The 18,756-nt window shown below is 50.6% G+C and overlaps 1 long non-coding RNA gene across 1 annotated transcript; it reads right to left on the minus strand.

Moving 5' to 3' along the window:
* Positions 1-3,790: 3,790 nt before the first annotated feature.
* Positions 3,791-6,545, minus strand: LOC309863312. The gene is made up of 3 exons (XR_014310992.1): positions 6,527-6,545; positions 6,156-6,223; positions 3,791-4,094 (listed from the first exon to the last, which is right to left on the minus strand). It is a non-coding gene; the product is annotated as an uncharacterized lncRNA (long non-coding RNA).
* Between the last annotated feature and the right edge of the window lie 12,211 nt (positions 6,546-18,756).

The raw sequence follows: 18,756 nt of genomic DNA on the forward strand, positions 1-18,756 counted from the left end.
TAGAAGTGATTTTTAGCTTTTCAGGTGGGACAGTCCGTGTTGCAACTAGTCAACCGTGCCCTTCTAAGGCAAAAAAGCAGCCTGAAGAAGATACGTAAACAAATAAGGATGGCGATGCCCTGATAAACTTTATTTACAAAGGCGCCTCGCGGAATGCCAACAGTTTCAGGGGCCATGCCCCAGCCAATCATCAGTGAGGGGAAGGGAACGCCCAGTGGACCTGGACCAATCAAGACCCAACCTTCTGAAGCACATGACCACTCACACTACAAATGGATTGGCCGCTACATTGTCCCCATTGAGGGGGAGGGCGGGGGTCAAGGCCAGGAGGAGAAGACAAGTGCTGGCAGTGCGGAAGTCCAAAGAGCAGGTACCAAGCTCTGAGATTTGTTTTTGTTTGTTTGTTTTTGTTCTCTGCATAGACAGTTGATAGCTGGAACAGGTGCCTGAAGCTCTCACCCTGACCCAGATGCAGACCCAGGCCTGTCCGTCCCCCTCAGGTGGGGCAGACCAGACACTGGGTCCATGTGGGTTTCCCAAGGCACAGAGGAGCTGGAAAAGATGGGAGAGGAATTGGAGTGTGGCCTTCCATCTCATTAGCTCAGGTCCGGGACTTCCAGGCGGAGCCTTCCAGACAAATCCTTTCTTTCTCTGAAAGCCCATCTTCCAATACTCTGCAGTCATTAAGCAGAATGAGGCGGGTCTGGATGTGCCGATTTGGGGAGGGTGCCCAAGCTATATAATTAACTGGAGAAAAGGCAAGTGTGGAACAGTGCCTCTGCAATGATCCCCGTTTGTGAAAGGCAGAGGATTCTGGAGTGTGAATACAAAACGTCAGGGCGGATACACCGAGCAGGTCTTAGCAGGGCTATATGGAGGCCGAAAGAGGAGCAGCCCGGAGAAGGACTCAACTCGACATGCTCTCCCTTTGACAGGGCTTGCATTCGTTTCATTTGATCACGAGTGTGCATTGCTTTTCTGAGAAAAGAAATTCTCCTACCCACTGATGCTTTGTTGCTGTAGAGATGGGAAAGAGGTTAAAGAGGGAATTCCGTAAGCTGGTTTCCCCCTAAGCAGGCCCTAAGACAGGGATTTAGATGCAAGCAGTTTAATCTGCAAGGTGATTCCAAGAAACACTGGTAGTGAGGCAGTAAAGGGAAGCATATATTTTTGAGCCAGTTCCCAATGTGGTAACTAGAATGCAGTTCCGCTGATGACCTCCAGGAGGCAGCAGAGAGCACATACTTCAGAGTCCGCTCCGCAGAGGAGAGAGCTGGGGTACTTATCCTCCAAAATTCTGTGTCTTGTTGAGGATGGTCACTCTTGGGAGTGTCCGCTCCCAGCACGTTCTGCCTACAGACCCCACATGCTTACATAAAAGCCTCAGGCAGGGGCGCCTGGGTGGCTCAGTGGGTTAAAGCCTCTGCCTTCGGCTTGGGTCATGATCTCAGGGTCCTTGGATCTCATCCCGCATTGCATTGGGCTCTCTGCTCAGTGGGGAGCCTGCTTCCTCCTCTCTCTCTCTCTGCCTGCCTCTCTGCCTACTTGTGATCTCTCTCTGTCAAATAAATAAATTCTAAAAAAAAAAAAAAAAGCCTCAGGGAGAGAGACATGGGGGTGTATGCGCTAAGGGATGTAGAAATAGCACCAACCATATTTGCTTTACTGTAATAGAAAACAAGAGTTTGGACTTGAGCAGATGTGACAGTTGGATTTTACATCAACTTGGCTGGGCGATGGTGCCCAGATATTTGGTCAAACATTATTTGAGAAGTTGCTGAGACAGAACTTTTTTGGGTGAGATTAAGGTTTAAATCAGTGGGCTTTGAGGAAAACAGGCTGCCTTCCATTGTGTGGGTGGGCCTTATCCAATCAGGTGAAGGTCTCAAGAGAACAAAGACTGATGTCCCCAAGCAAGGAGTTCTGCCAGCATACTGCCTTTGGACTCAAACTGCAGCTCTTTCCTGGGTCTCCTGCCTTCTGGCCAACTCTGCAGATGTAGGATTTGCCAGCCTCCATAACTGCAAAAGTCAATTTCTTAAAATAAACCTCTTTCACTGTATACATATAAGAGAAGTCAGAGAAGTCTCCTTTGTGAGTGACTTGCTTTAAATTTAAAACAAAGGAAAGTCAGTTTTGTAAATAAAATAAAAAGGCGTGAAGGGGACCGCCTCTATCATGGTGCCTGGCAATTCTCCATAAGCCACACTTGCAAAGGCTTGAGCTACAGCAAATCAGGTCCCTTTGGTTTTGGGTTTTTTTTTTTTTTCTTTTTTTGAGTGTGGGATGCGGGCCTCATGGAGCTTCTCCTTTTGCTTTTCCTGTAAGTAGCTGTTGGAACTTAAAAGTGTTTGGTTGTGTTTTTTGGCCTCACACCCATTCCCCATCTTTCCTGATCTGCTTCTGTTGAGTGTGGGTCGAAATAGTCTAGACCAGGCTTCCCAAACTCCCCCCTCTTCCTCCCTCTGTGCGCTCTCTCTTGCTCTCTCATCTCCTGGCTGGACAGAGAGCATCCTCCCAAGGGCTCGGAGGCCCTAGAGTAGGTGGCATCACAGAACAGAGGGAGACTGGGTTTCCAAGCCAAGCAGAGCTACACACCATGTCAGTGAGAAATAAGTCTGTAATGTATTAAGCCATGGGGTTTGGGGATTGCTTGTCACAGCCACTGGGGTGTACCGATTCTGACTAATATATCATTTAAGCTTGCTTAATCCTCTGAAACAGCCCTCTGAGATAGGTTCCATTGTTATCCCTGATCTATAGTTGAGGAACTGAGGGGGCCAGCCACAGAGAGCGCCAGCCACACAGCCAATGTCACACAGGAAGTGAGAAAGTAGAATTCTAACCGAGACCAGTTGCCTTCACAGCCCTCTCTGACCCTCGGTGGTAACCTGCCAGAAGGTGTGAGTCAGGGCAAAGACAGTTCCCCTCCCTGGCCCTGAATTCCCTCTCCTACACCAGATCTCCTGCTCCCGTGTGTGTGGGGGAGGCGGGGGGGCGTGCAGTCAAGCCTTGAGCCTTGTCCTCCCTTTTCTATCAGGGTGAGCTTAGATGTAGCTTGACCTGCCCCTCTTCTTCTCAGAGGAGCCCACCCTGAGATGACATATGAAAGATACGGTACAGGGCTGGCACTTAATAAACTCTCAAGTGTTTGAGATTATTATCGTGGATAGTGGTGGGCACTGGCCAAAAAGCAGCTCAGCTCAATGGCTGGACAGGCTCGGTTTCAATCCCACCTTCACCATTTGCTAGCTGTGTGACCTTGGGTAAGTCAGTCCACCTCTCTGTACTTCGGTTTCCCCATCGATAAAATGGGACTAACAATGCTATCGATTTCATAGAGTTATTGCAAGGATGAAGATATAAATAAGATGCTCCAACAGTGCCTGCCCCTGGTGTTAGGTTTTACTGTTGTTCTAGCGCTGTTCCCTATCGGATCCCACCTCCTAGGTCCCAAGAACAGCTGGTTCTCTGACCGGAGCCTCCCCAGGCTGCCCACTACCTGCAAGACTCCCCCTGCCTTCCCCCTTTCCTGGCTCCTCACTGCTCCTGTCCCAGCCTGGGCTCCTGTGCCATCCCCTCCCCTCTCATTTGCCCCTCAGCCCCAGGGTGACCAGAACCCCTGCCTCGTGGGACAGCTTTCTAGCACTTTCCCCTTTTTAAGAGATCGACTGCAATTTCTATAATAACATCACATTAGCTAGAAATTAATGTCCTCATTAAGACAGCAATTAGGCACATTAGCGCGGCAATAAAAGAGAAGCTTATGAAATAATTGCTGGTTCCAAAATGCCTTTAATTTAGTGTTTTATATTGCGCCGTGTTATTAATTTTTTCCCTCGGCAGAAGATAATAAGAGAAACATTTGAATTGTGGGAAGGTTTAAAATAAATAAAAAAAAATTTAAAGGCAAGCGATGTTGATGCCTTTAGACAGATGATCTTTCTTCTTCCCTAAGCTCCCAGCGGTTCCGGAATCCATCAGATGATGGGAGGGATGGAGGTGGGGGGAGGCCAAGCCTGGGGTCCAGAGGAGCTGGAGCCAGACCGTCTTTGATCCCAGAAGCAAGAGGAGTGGTGCCAGGTTTCTTTTCCCTGGAAGACAAATACCTGTTTGTTTGATTTTTTTTCCCCAATGGTTTCCATCTCCAGAATTCAAGTACTTTCAGCAAACGTTTCCCCGGTACTGAAGTAGCTCTATCACTAGCATCAGGAGGTTCCCAGCCTGGTGGAGGAGACAGGTGTGTAAATGAGAAAACGCCCCGACAGACTGGGAATAGTGCTATTTTGCAACCAGTAATGAAATCATGGATCTGGGACACGCTTATCCATGGATGGTGAAATCACTGGGGAAAAGGCAGATGAGGGGTATTTTGGTGCCCCCATCTGAAGCCCCGGGGCAACCTTAACATCCCTAAATGTGGCACAGCTGGACACGAGGGGCTCCTCACGGGAGCAGCAGAAGGACCCAGCACCACCGAGTGTCCTTGTCCCAAATCTAGAATCTTCTCTAGCTGTCTTGTGTTGGGTTCCCTCCAGAAGAGGACCCGAGACAAGGGTTTGAGAGCAGGTATAATTTATTTGGGAGGTGACCCTGGGAAGCAGGGGGAGGGGTCTGGGGAAGTGAGACAAGGAAGGGAAGGAGACTGTTTCAGGTAGTGGTAAATGCCATAACAACCACAAAAATTAGGGGAAGGAGTTATGAGGCGCCAGAGGGCGGGATGCCTGTCTTGAGGTAGGAGTGGCCTCTTAAAGGAAGGGATATGTGAGCTGGGACAGAGGAGGTGAAGGAGGGACCCACATGAAGATCTAGGGGAGGAAGTTCTGGGGTGGGGGTGGGGGGCGCTTCACAGCAGGCACAGAGACCTGACCTGTGAGTGGGTCCAAGCTTGGAGGGTGTGAGGCTCATCTGATGTGGCTAAAGGAAGTGAGAGCGGGAAAGTGGAGGGGTGTGGCCAGAGATCAGAAACGGAAGGAAGGGGGCGCCTGGGTGGCTCAGTGGGTTAAGCCGCTGCCTTCGGCTCAGGTCATGATCTCAGGGTCCTGGGATCGAGTCCCGCATCGGGCTCTCTGCTCAGCAGGGAGCCTGTTTCCCTCTCTCTCTCTCTGCCTGCCTCTCCATCTACTTGTGATTTCTCTGTCAAATAAATAAATAAAATCTTAAAAAAAAAAAAAGAAACGGAAGGAAGGAGATAGTAACCAAATCCAGGGCTGGAAGATCTGAGTCCAGTTCTGTGAGGAAGGGCAAGTTATGCCTAATGCACCCGTGCATCTGTCAGGCTCTGTGTCGGTTACCTATTACTCTTTACACTGCGTAACAAACAACCCAGGTCCCATGGCTTAGCCAGTCAGCCTTAATGACAGCTCTACTGTCTACGGATCAGTGGGACATTTCTGGTCTTGGCTGGACTCGTCCATGAGTCTTTGGTCAGCTATGGGTCTGGGAAGGACTCTGTCACAAGTTTGGGGCTCTGCTGGCCGTATGTTGGTCTAGGATGGCTTCAGCTGGGAGGACAGGGCTATCTCCTTGATGTCCCCCACCCTTCCACCAGCTAACCTGGGCTTGCATCTGGTGACAGAGGCAGGATTTTCGGCGAGCAGAACCGAGCAGCATCTCCTGAGCCCCAGATTCAGAAGCGCCTGGGCACTTCTGTTGCATTGGATGGACCAAAGCAGATAAATCACAAAACTAGCCCAGATTTGAGGGGTACAGAAATAGGCCCCACCTCCTGATGGCAGGAGCTACTCAGTGTGTACAGAGTGTAGACAGTGAGGACATCGAGCTGGATCCTTGTGGCAGTCATTCTACACCAGCTCTGTGACTTATTTGCAAATTTGGATAATCACTCCCTATCCCTCTCTGGTTAATCCCAAGGCATTCTAGGGTTCTTGACTCCAGCTGTAGCCCCTCTAGAATTTCTCTTGCCCAGGTTTGCTCTCTTCAGGTCTCAACAGACCTGTAGCTTATACTGTTCAAAACCCTTAAATTTCTGACACGGCTTGCCTTCTTCCTCTGCTCTGGGGTGTGACTAGAACTGAAATTTGTTACCGAAATAGTTGGCTCTCTTTATAGTGAACCAAGAGTCGGTGTCAGCTACCGCAGGACAGAGGTTAGTCTGTAGGGTACCCCTGAGCAAAGGAGAAAGGGGTACTCACAGCACGGCTTGAGCTCACTCTGTGCCCCCTTGTGCAGTGTCCAACCTGCCCAACCATTCCAGCTTATCCTGATTATGGGATTGGAGAGGAAGAGGGAAGAGAAAAAAGAAGGGGAAAGAAATTCCACTGGGATCCAGGGCATCATTTAACCTTAGCACTCTCAAATGGATGAGGGGCCCAGTGGGGAGCTGCAGCCCATCAAACCAAGAAGGGCAGCTGGACAGGCAGCCTAAACTCTGTGGATCAAGGCTGGACCAGACCCTGTAGAGGAGGAGGGTCAAAAGAAGGGAGAAGAAGAGGTAGGAAAGTCCCAGTTGAACCCACCCATCTAAGGGGAAAGAAGAGAATGGGAAAGTCCCAGTTGAACCCACCTATCTACTTCCCCACCCCCCATCCTGTATCCTGAGGAAATCAAGTGCAGCTGGGTTCTTGGTTGCCATAGTGACTGCCACAAAGAATTTGGGGGGGGGGGGAAACACCCCGGGGGCATGAAGAAGCAATTCGGGCTCTCAGCTCTGGGAGGCAGGGGGTGGGGAGGAGGAGACTGGGATCAGAATCTCCTGGGGAGGAAAAGCTGAGGGAGCTCTGCCAGGGTAGGTGGTGTCAGGGAGCCTGGAACCTTCTGCGTCTGCTCCCCACTCCCCGCCAGCTATCAGAAAAGATAATGGGGGAAGGCAATCCCAGCTCTGGTGTAGAAGCTTCCAAATCTAAGTCCCGGATTTCGCAAGCCCACCTGGGCGGCGGCCAGGTCCCCACCCACTGTCTGTGGGGGCGGGGCCTCCATAGGATTTTTTTTTTTTTTTTTTTAGATTTCCGATTCAACCTAGTGGTGCCGGCTGGGGGAATCACATGGGCCTGAGACCCCTCAGATTATCCCTCCAACTCAGGAAAGGCCCAGCCTCAGTGCCCAGCCCCTCCCCCACACCCCCCATCCTTCAGGCTGAGATGGAAAGGTCTACATATGCTGGGGTGCGGGGAGGAGGGTGGATTTAAACTCCCAGAGGGACCCTGCGGCCCGCTTTTCCTCCCTCTAGCTTCTCTAAACCTCCAAGAAAGCAGAGAAGGCACAGTGTGGTGGCAGCTGCGTGCTTTTTTTTTTTTTTTTTTAATCTGTTAATAAAACGCAAGTGAATCAAATCCGCTCCAAGGGAAAGGGGGGGGGGGGGCGGCGGCCAGGCAGGGGCCATGGTGTTTGCAGAAGTTGGAAATTTAATAAGAAAGGAAAATAAAAATAGCCACGGTGCTGGAGACACAGAGAGAAGGTTGGGAGAAGTCTGCGGGTGTGGGACTCCAGGCTGAGTGGAGACCCTGCAGAGGAGGGACAGGGGGAGGGGCTCTGGAGCATGAGAGTCCCCAGAGTCTGGAGAGGCAAGGGAGGCCCCGCCAGGGGCAAGAGGAAGGAGGGGGCTTGGAGTCCCAGCCAGAGTGGCCCAGTTCCCAGGCAGATCTTCCACAGGGGTAGTAGACCATTGAGGTTGGGGATTGGCGGTCTGAAAGCCTAGGAAAGGAGGTGCAGCTCCTGGCTTCTTGATCTTTGAGCTGGTTGGGAAGGATGGGCACCAGCAGGTCTACCATGAACAGCTGTGCAGGGTGCTCACTGCACAAGAGTGCCGGACAGAAGCCAGAGCAAGGGCTGATGTCCTTCCTCTGTTCCCCCTCACCACACCCTTCACCGGCCCAGAGGAAAAGGTGACTTTTAAGGATCCACAGAAAAGGTGGAAACAACCCAGATGTCCATCAGCAGATAATGGGTGAGCAAATGTGGTCCATCTGTACATTGGAATACTATTAAGCCCTAAAAAGGAGTACTCTGATACTGGCATATGCTCCAGTGTGCACGAAACTTGAAAATGTCATGCTCAAAGAAGCCAGACACAAAAGATCACACATGATGCTTTTGACGTGAAATGTCCAGAATAAGTAAATTCATAGACACAGAAAGCAGACTGGTGGTCGCCAGAGGCTGGGGGGACAGGGAAAACTGCGGAGTGACTTAATGGGTACAGGTTTCTTTTTGGGGTGATGGGAATGTTCTGGAACCAGGTAGAGTTGGTGGCCGCACAACACTGTGAAGGTACTAAATGTCATTGAAGTGTATACTTTAACATGGTCGATTTTATGTTAGGTGAGCTTCACCTCGGGGGAAAAAAAAAAAGGAGGGAGGGAAGGAGGAAGGAAGGAATGAAGCAAAGGAAGAAAGAAAAATAGATCATATAAAGATGAGGGAAGACCAGCTGGGGCCCTGCACAGCACTGATCACACCTCCTGTACCCCCAAGAAGCCCAGAATTGCTGATAGGCCCAGAGGAGAATAGCCTCGGAATGCATTCATTTAGTCAACAGATATTTACCAAGCGTTTACTTTCCACCAGCAGCTGTGCATGGTGGTGGAGGAATACACCCCTGCCCTAGGACTGACACTCCAGTGGGGTGGACCGACAGACCCAGCAAGCACCGCCTACTGCGCCTTGGGTGGCCGCACATGCGCACTGTGCAAGCAAAAATCTGGGTGGCGGAGGGCGGCGAGGACACCTCGAGCCAGTTAAACTGGGTGACCTCACTGAGGAGGGGAATTGTGAACCAAGCTCTAAAGTAGGTAAAGAGGAGTCACATGGCACGTGGTGCAAGAGAATTCCAGGCAGAGGGAACAGCCAGTGCAAAGCATTGAGCTTTATTATCCGAAATGAGTAACACTAAATGTGGGGCGCTCAGCAGTCCTTAAGGTTCTGCGAGAGGCTTTTTAAAAAATGTTCAATTCTGTCTTGGATGAGGCACCAGCTGGAAGATGGCACAGGCACAATCCCCGTAAATGTGCCCCCCACCCAGCCCAAAGTCTTGGATGTCTTTTCTTTTTAAGATTTTATCAGAGAGAGAGGGAGCACAAGCAGGGGGAGTGGCAGGCAGAGGGAGAAGCAGGCTGCCCGCTGAGCAAGGAGCCCAATCTGATCCTGGAACCCTGGGATCATGATCTGAGTCAAAGGCAGGCACCTAACCCACTGAGCCACCCAGGCGTCCCAAGTCTTAGATGTCTATCAGCAGTTGAAGATGCCCAGTGAATGCTAGGAGCAGGACAGCGATCACAGCAACAAATCCTAGAAAGGACTTCTTAGGTGCCAGATACTACCATCATACTCAGTCATGTAATCCTCACAGTAAACAGCAGTGACAACAAAAATGACAACAAAAATATTATTACCTCTTGTGCATGGCTGGCTCAGTTGGTGGAGCGAGGGACTCTCGATCTCGGTATTGTAGTTCAAGCCCCGGGTTGGGTGGAGAGAATACTTAAAAAACAAAAACAACAAAAAAAAGGGGCGCTTGAGTGGCTCAGTGGGTTAAACCTCTGCCTTCGGTTCAGGTCGTGTTCTCGGGGTCCTGGGATCGAGCCTGGCATTGGGCTCTTTGCTAAACAGGGAGCCTGCTTCCTCCTCTCTCTCTGCCTGCCTCTCTGCCTACTTGTGATCTCTGTCATATAAATAAATAAAATCTTAAAACAACAAAAAAAACTTTTTAAAAGAGGTTATTATCTCTATTTTCCGGGTGGGGAAACAGCCACAGAGAGATGAAGTGGTTTGCCCACGTTGGCAAGAGGCAACTGGTGGATCTGAACCCAGGACGGCTTTCCCTGGATTCAAGCAAGGCCTGTGACTTTCTTCAGAGGCCCCACCCTTCAGGGTCTGGAGGCCTCCAGGTCTATGTCTGAGTTGCCTCTGGTGCCGGGGCTCACAGCCCAGCCAGCAGAGGGTCCCAGGGGCAGGGGAGTTGGCAGTGACAGGTGATTGATGGTTTAATAGCTTGAGCTGGGACGCGGGCGGTCCTCGCCCACGCCATAGTGGGCAGCCCCTGGCAAGAGGTAGAGATGGGATAATTCGGTTACCATAAGGACGATGAAAAACTCCAGAGAGAGAGATGCGCAGACCAGGGGAGAAATGGGAGCTGGTCTGGCTGGGCTCAGATGGGAGGGAGGAGGCAGCTTCCCAGTCCTGTCACGGGGTCAGGGCCCTGGCAGTCTCAGCCCCTCGCCAGCCGCAGCTGACTTCCTGTCTTGAGAATGGAGAGGCCTAATGCCAGGAGCGAGAGGCCACAGGGTGCAGTCGGGGCCTCAGAGAAGAGGGCAGCCTGTGGCACCGCCTGAAGGGGTAGGTAGGGGCTAGAGAGGACGGGGGGCACTAGGTACCCAGGTCGGAAGCCTCCTGTCATCCTTGACTTGATTCCTGTCTCTCTCTCCATGTCCTTTCGTCCACTCACATCCAAACCTTGGGCTTCACTTCTCCCACCTCCACGGCCCCACCTGGTCCAGCCCAGCATCGCCCACCTGGACCTGGACCTGCAGCCGCCTCTACCCTGGCCCCCCGCAACCCGGCCTCGCCTGGAGGTCTGTTCCCCCTCAGCCCCCCGGGGGTGCCAGTGAACACCTGAGCTGGGTTGCTGCCCCTCTTCTGTCAGAACTCAGCCGACTCCCCTCCTTAGATTGGTTTCCTGGGGCTGCCCTCAGGAATTCCCACCACACACCTGTATCATCTCAGGTTCTGGAACCTAGAGTCTGCTCTAGGTCTCCCTGGGCTGAGATGTCAGCTGATGGCCAAGCTCTAGGGAAAGCCCTCATCTCATTCAGTGGCTGGAAGAACTTAGTTCCTTGGGCTTGTAAGCCCTGAGGTCCCCATTTTCTTGCTGGTTGTCAGCTGAAATGGTGGCCCGCACTTATTGGCTTGTGGCCTCTCCCACCATCTTTGAAACCCGTCGGGAGAGTCCTCATGTGGCATCTCTCTGACCCCCTTTCTGCCTTCCCCCTGTTGCCTTTAAGGATTTGTATTCTTAGATGAGGCCCACCCCATAATCAGGATTATCCCCCGCCCCCCTGTCTGAAGATCCTTACAACCTAATTACATCTGAAAAGTCCTTTTTGCCATGGGAGGGAACATAGTCATAAGTTCTGGGGATTAGGATGTTGACGTCTTTGGGGGGGGGCATTCTAGCTGCCAACCTCCTCACTCAGAGCAAAACCCCAAGTCCTCCATCACCTCTCTGTCCTTGTCTCCCCACTTTCTTCCCTTCCTTCCTTCCTGTGACCTGGGCCTCCTCACCAGGCACATTCCTGCCTCAGGGCCTTTGCACAGGCTATTTCCTGGGCCTGGACTATCTCCTCCCAGAAATCTGCAAGTCTCCTCCCTCACCTCCTCCAAGTCCCCCCTCCCATGTCCCTTCCCCAGGAAGCCCTTCTCTCCAGCCTCCCCTCCCTCATTTACAACACTACAAAACCCCTTCACTACTTTCTTTTTCCCCACTGCATTTGCTGCCCTGGGATACCCCAAAGATATTTACTCCACTTATCTTATCTCTTGTCTGGCTCCCACCCAAATGTCTCCTCCACCAGGAAGGTCTCTTGTCTCTGCTGTTCCTTCGTGACTCCGCGGTGCCACCCCATGCTCTGTCCCCGGCACCCAGCAGTTGCTCAATAAATATTTGTCAGATGGAATGGAGGGCAGGTAGGGCTCCAGTGTGAAGGAAGACCCAGGGTCCAGGGGAAGGCTGTGAGGGAGGAGAGCAAAAGACCTTCTGGAAGGATCCTGGAGTCAAGAGGACACTTTGAGGAAAATGAACCAGCATGAAGCAGGTCTTACTCAAGGGGTGGGATCAAACGGAGTTCTAGTTTGGCTTCCTGCAGCAACTTAATGTGCTTTCACTGGGGAGGAGGGGGGGCGGGCAGGGGTGTCAGCTGGATAAACTCTCAGCTTCCCGACTGTTCGACGCATCTCAGATCACAGATGCTCTTGTGGTCGCCTGAAGTCACAAGGCAGCTCAGGCATCAAGACCAGAATGTCCAGATCTGAGCTCAGATTGTGGTTTAGACTTAAATATGCCCGCGCCCCCCCACCCCCGCCTTCCCCAGGGCCTGGTTCTGGGGGCCCAGAGTGGTGCAGGGGCCCATCCTTCCCTCCCTCCCTTCCTCACCTTTCTTGTCACACTTAAAGAAAACCAGAGCTGGACAAATGTTAAAGCGATGAAGATAAATTTTGTTTTTTAAAAACTATTGCAGTAGGGGAAAGAGAGCTCAGTGCAGAACCGGGCTCAGTTCTGATTTACAGCCAAGGAGCAGGGTCGGGGGCAGCGGATGGAAAATTACTAGGAGCAAACATCAGGAGGAAGGGAAGGTTCTAGCTCCACTGACTTAGCAGGATTCTTGCTAAAACTGGATTCTATAAAGAAGGACCCGGAGAAGCCCAAGGTTGAGAACCAGTCAACACTCAGGATCTGAGCTCAGGGAGGGAACGGGGAGTGTGGGGGGTCAAGTGGTGGTCCCCAAAAGGACAGGTCCCACATCCTCACTCCTGGAACTTCTATTTGGAAAAAGGGTCTTTGCAGATAGGATTAAGTTAAGAATCCTGGGATGAGATCATCCTGGATCAGCTGAGGAAGTGACTGAGTGTGTCTCTATAAGGGACAGAACAGGAGAGGACAGAGACAGCCGTGGGGCAGACAGGGGCAAACACAGAAATTACCCCAGTGCAGCCACAAGCCAGGGCGTGCCTGGGGTCACTGGAACTGGAGGCAGCCAGGGAAGATTCTGCTTTAGGGGTGCTGGACGGGCCCACACCTGCAGTTCACATGCTGGCCCCCAGCACTGAGGGAGAGTAAATTCCTACTGTGTTAGTTGAAGTTTGTGGTCCTTTGTTGTGGCAGCCTCAGGACACCAGAGGGCAGCTGGTCCTGGTGGAACTGACTCTGTGGTCAGGAGATGCTGCCTTTCCCAGGCCTACCTGGTGTTCACCACCCATCCTTCCTTTTGTAAATGTCTTTAAGGAACCCTCCCACCTGGCCCCTGCCTCTCCCTTAAGACGTGCTCTCTGCTCAACCGGATTCTCTCCCCCACTGAAACCCATCATATGCTCACAGTCGGAGTCCCAGCACTTCCTCCAGGAAGCCCTCCTGGATGTACCCTGTTGTTTTTGATCTACCAGAGCAGTCACCAGCCCCTTTCTTCTGCCCTCCAGAGGCCATGAGGTCCCCAAAGTCCAGGGGACCCACAGCAGATTTTCCAGGACATCCTGCTGATGTTTGTCTTTCCTTGGCTTGAGGTGAGGAAGGCACTCTGCTCTGACCCTTTTCCCTTCATGGGGAGAGACTAAAGCTCACAGGACAGCCTCCTCCGAAGAAAACCTCCTTGTAAAATCCTCTCCAAACCTGCCTTCCTCAAGCCTTTTAGACCCTGATCAAGGGAGAGTCATAAAACCTATTGTGAGCCATCAACTTTAGAAATCTTGGTTTAGGGGCACGGGGTGGCTCAGTCATTATGCATCTGTCTTCTGCTCAGGTCATGATCCCAGGGTCCTGGGATTGAGCCCTACGTCAGGCTCCCTGCTCAGCGGGGAACCTGCTTCTCCCTCTCCCACTCCCTCTGCTTATGTTGCCTCTCACTGTCTCTCTCTCTGTCAAGTAAATAAATAAAAATCTTAAGAAGAAAAGGAAAAGGAAAGAAAAAAAAATCTTGGCCTGATGCTTCTCACTAGTCATCATACCTACTTATTTGGGGTCTAAATGAAAATGTCCATCTTAGCATCCTGTTACTCCAGTAATATCCAATGCTGGGGGCCTCTAATGTTTCTCCCTGAATATTCCCAGTTCTCCACCTTCCAGCCACATGATGGGTGGCACTTCCTGGTTCCCCTGGAATTGGCTGGAGCCACGTGATGAGTTTTGGCCAATCAACTGCAAGCAGAAGTAATGACGTCACTGCCAGTTTGGGGGCACTTAATTGCTCATGCAGGACCCTCTGCTCTCTCTCTGCTGCTGTGACTAAGAACATTCCAGATAGTTGCTGCCCCATCAGCCTATATCCTGGCAGGAGGATGACCCACACAGAGGCCCTATGTGGTCCCAAATGGTCATGTAGCATGAGCAAGAGATAAACCTTTAAGTCACTGAGATGTTGGGGTTACCAAAGCCTGGCCCAGCATCTCAGCTAGTGTATTAGCATTCTGTGGCTGCTGTAACAAATTATGGCAAATTTGATGGCTTAACACAGCATTTATTCCCTTACAGTTCTGGAGGTCAGAAGTCTGAAATCAGTTTCACTGGACTGAAATTAGAGTGTGAGTAGGACCCTGCTCCTTTGGGAGGCTTTAGGGGAGACTCTGTTTTCTCGACTTTTCCAGCTGCTAGAACTGCATTGCTGTATTCCTTGGCTCATGGCCCCTTCCTCCATCTTCAAAGCTAGCACTGTAGCCTCTTCTAACCTCCCTCTACTTCCCCCTTTTAAGGACACTTGTGATTGCATTTAGGGGCCTCTCAGATAATCCAGGATAATCTCGCATTTCAAGAGCCTTAACTTAATCCCTTCTGCAAAATCTCCTTTGCCATAGAAAGTCACATTCACAGGTTCCAGAGCTCAAGAACTAATATCTGGGGGAGGGGGGCATTGTTCCACCTGGGACAGTGGGTTCACCTAGAAGCAAGGATTCAAATGCAAGTCATTTATTTGGGGAATGGCCCCAGGGAGGAGAGTGAGGAGATGGGAGGCTTGAGCTATGCCAGGAAGCCTGGGCCTGGCCACACCTGAATTTCAGCCCTCTTAGGGTACCGAGAGCACCTTGAGGTTTAGCAGCTTGAGTGACTGCTTTAAAATCTAAATTGGACCTGGTCACTTTCATGATCAGAACCCTCCATTAGCTTCTCAGAAAAAAATCTATGCTCTTCCCCACAGCCTATAAGCCTCTGTCACCTCCCTGCCCTCATCTCTTACCACTGTTGCCCTTTCTCACCTCCCTCCAACCTACTCAATGTTTCTCAACACACCAGTCAAGTTCCAGCCACAGGGCCTTTGAATATGCCTTTCCTTCCTCCAGGAAAAATCTGCATGGCTTGCTCTCTGTCTTCACTCAGGTTTCTGCTTGGGGCATGGACTGTCCCCCAATGTCCCTTTTCTTGTCCTTTTTTGTAAATAAATTATTTTTTACTGTGATAAAATACAATCCTGAAGTTTACCATTATAACCATTTCCAAGTGCACAACTTGGTAGCATTAAGTATATTCATAATGTTGTGCAACCAGCACCATTGCCTCATTCCAGAACTTTTCCATCACTCAGTGGAAACCCTATATCCATTAGGTGGTCACGCCCTGTTCTTCCCTCAATTTTCCTTTTTTGTATTGATAGGGCACCTTCATTTTTAAGCTGGGCACATGACCACCCAGGAAAAAGACTTCATTTCCCGACCTTCCTTGAAGCTATGACATGTGACTTTGTTCTGGCAATAACAGGTGAACAGTAGTGATCTGTGCTCCTTCACCTACCTTCTGGGCGATGCCCTTGAAGGGGAGGAATGGAGCCTCCTGACTTTTTGCCTCCCATTGGCTGGAAAGTGGCCATGCTGGGGAGGCATCTTGGTCCACCAAGAGAGCATGCAACTCTTGATCTTGGGGTCATGAGTTCAAGCCCCATGTTGGGTGTAAAGATGACTTAACTTAAAAATGTGTCTCTTGTTTGAGCCACTGTAATGTTGGATTTCTGTTCCAGTGGCCAAAATGATATTGTAACTACCAATTTGGTAATAGAATTTAAAATACCTGGCATTATCTTAGTGGGTGGGCAGCTGGTGAGGATTCACACAGGACAGGCTGGGAAGCTGGTGGCCCTTGTCATGCAGGGACAAAATGGTTAGGTAGCCCATTGCTATAGACCGAATGTGTGTTTTCCTCCAAATTCAGATGGTGAAACCAAATCCCCAACAGGATGGTTAGTGGAGGTGGGGCCTCTTGGGGTGATTAAGTCATGGGGATGGAGTCCTCGCAAATGGGCATCCTCACTGCTCTGCAAAAGAGACCCCAGAAAGCTCGCTTGCCCCTTCCTCCATGTGAGGACACACTGAGAAGACAGCCATCCATGAACCAGGAAGCCGATCCTCACCAAATACCAAATCTGCCAGCTCCCTGATCTTGGACTTAGATTCCAGAACCAAGAAATAGATATCTTTTGTTTATAAGCAACCCAGTCTATTGTAATCTGTTGTAACAGCCCAAGTGGATTAAGCCACCTGGCATCTGTGAGACCCTTGGAGACAGCCTGTAGCTCTAGGTGGCTTAGTCTATTTGGGTTGTTATGACAGATACAATAGACTGGATCTATTACAGAACACGAGCCTTGCAGCTATGGCTGCCATGCAAGTCAGAAATGACCTGTGTCCTTTAAGCCATAATACTTCCCTCCCATCAGCATCCTTTTGGTTCCCGAGATCAGATGGCAAAGTTCTGGATGTCAGACTCAGGTGGTGGAGGAGACTGCTTAGTGAACATACGGGTGGTGAGGGGGACCTGCATGTGGGGGCCGTGTCGCTACAGCAGCCTCACATTTGCCTTAACTAATACCCACAGAAGAAAAATGCTTCCTTCATCAACCGCTATGGGGATTCAAGGAGGAAATCCACATAAAGCCACGAGCATGTGTCTGGCACCTAGAAGACATCCAATAAATGTTCGCTATTTCCCCACCACCTCCGCCTCGGGTTTGGGGAAGAAGATGCCCCTTCCCAAACTGCTGGGGAAGCTCCCTTGCCATGTCTTTTGTTGCCAGGCATGAAACCCAGTCCCCAGACTGGTCTCCTCTGCAACCACAGCTCCTGTCTGGCAGACCCTCTCCCGCAGCTTGCTCCCTGCCTGATTCTGGTAACTCTGTGCCCTCCCCATGCCCCTTCCTCCCCAGTTCGTTCCCTTAAACCTGTCCACCTCACCTCCTGAAATGCTCCTCTGCTAACCCCCAAAGCACACTGCCAGCAGCTGGCTACCAGGGGCCAGGACCAATTTCTTGCAAAACTTTTTATGATCCTCCCCTGACTACTAAGTGGTTAAAAATATCCACTCCGCCCAGGCAATTTTGCTAAGCTGGTGTCAGGGGGAGAAAGGGAGACGAGGGAGAGCTCACAAATGAAGCAAATTGCTGAAAATCGGATTTTTACTGTCTTATCTAGGAGCCACATGAGAGGAGAGGAGATTGCAATTTCTGCCGGAACTTTCTCACATCCCCGCGTCTGGGGCAAGCAAGTGGTGAGAGCAGGAGAAGAGCAGGCTGGAGGAACCTGGGAAGGAGAACAGAAGGAAAGACAGAGGCTGAAGAGGGAGGGAGTAGGAAGGTGGGGTGGGGGTGGTGAACAGGAGGAAAGGGGCAATAATTGGGGGCAGCCCTGAGAAAGACTGGGGGGCCCCAGGGTGTTGGATGCCAGACCCCAGCCAGAGGCTCCTGCTGAGGCTGTACTTCTTTTGGAGATCCTTCACACCCACAGAGACTGATTTTAATTGTCCAGCAGGGACGAGTGTCCTTATAAGGAAGAGAAAGGGAGACAGACATAGGGATAAAGGCCATGTTCCAATGGAGACAGACACTGGAGTGATGTGGCTACAAGCCAAGGAATGCTTGGAGTCCCCAGAAGCTGGAAGAGACAGAGGAAGGTGGCTTTGCAGGTACACCTTGCTTTTGGCCCAGCGATAGTGACTTCAGATTTCTTGCCTCCAGAACTGTGAAAGAACACTAATATTATTTTAAGCCACTTTGTTTGTGGCTATGGGTCTGTTACAGCAGCCCTAGGCCACCTATCTGTACCTACAACACTGGGCAACTGAAAGGATTAGACGATTGAATATGCACCAAGGGCTTAGAAAAGTGCTTGTCATAGAGTGGGGAGACACTGCAGATTTGTTGAATGGATGAGGAAGTGTTCAGGTGCTCCTATCATGTGCCAGGTGTTGTGCTAGATGCTGGGGATAAAATGGGAAGCTAGCCCCAACCTGGTCTTTGGGCTCATGACAAATAACACCTAGTTAGGGGACAGATGTGGATCAAATCAACATTCTAGTGAAGTGCAACTACCTAGTGAGGAATGGGCTCCAGAGAAAAGAACCAATTCTCAAAGAGCTTAAACCAGCCAAAACTTGACATAGATGGTGCCAGGGAGAGGTGTGCTAAAGGATGAGTAGGTGTTAAAAAGAGGAAATTGGAGGAGAGGGAGAAACTTTGCAGATGATGATAACCATATGTGCAAGGGACCTGAGGCAGGAAGACGGCTTGGAGCATGTGCAAAATAGCGGGAAGACCAGGGTGGCTGGAAGGGGTAGAGGAGTGCAGTAGGAAGTTGATGCAACGAGCAAAGGTCAAATCACTCAAGACCTTGTGGGCCATATTGTAATTTTTGGCCTTTATTTTAAGAACCATAGAACTATTACAGTCATCCAAGTGGGGTTGATGATGGTTTGGTCTAGAATGGTTGATGGAGATGGAGAGATGTAGGCAAATTCAAGGGATGGCTATAAAGGCAGAGTCCACAAGATCCATTCGGGGAAGTAGAGTTCATGAGACTTGGTGGTAGATTGGATGTGGAGGTCTGGAGAAAGAGATTTCATATAGACTAGGGCATTGCAGGTCTGAAATGCCTATAAAATATTGAAATGAAATGCTGACAAGGTATTTAGATGAGGCTGTAGTCCTCTGGAATATAAATGTTATGGTCATCATTTATGGTGTATCAGTCAAGACAGGCTGCGTTATGCTGCAGTAACAAATAAGACCAACTTTTTGGGGGCTTCAAACACCGAAGCTTCATTTCTTGCTCATACTA

The sequence above is a fragment of the Mustela nivalis genome, assembly GCF_964662115.1.
Source record: "Mustela nivalis genome assembly, chromosome: 1".
NCBI classification, from domain to species: domain Eukaryota; kingdom Metazoa; phylum Chordata; class Mammalia; order Carnivora; family Mustelidae; genus Mustela; species Mustela nivalis.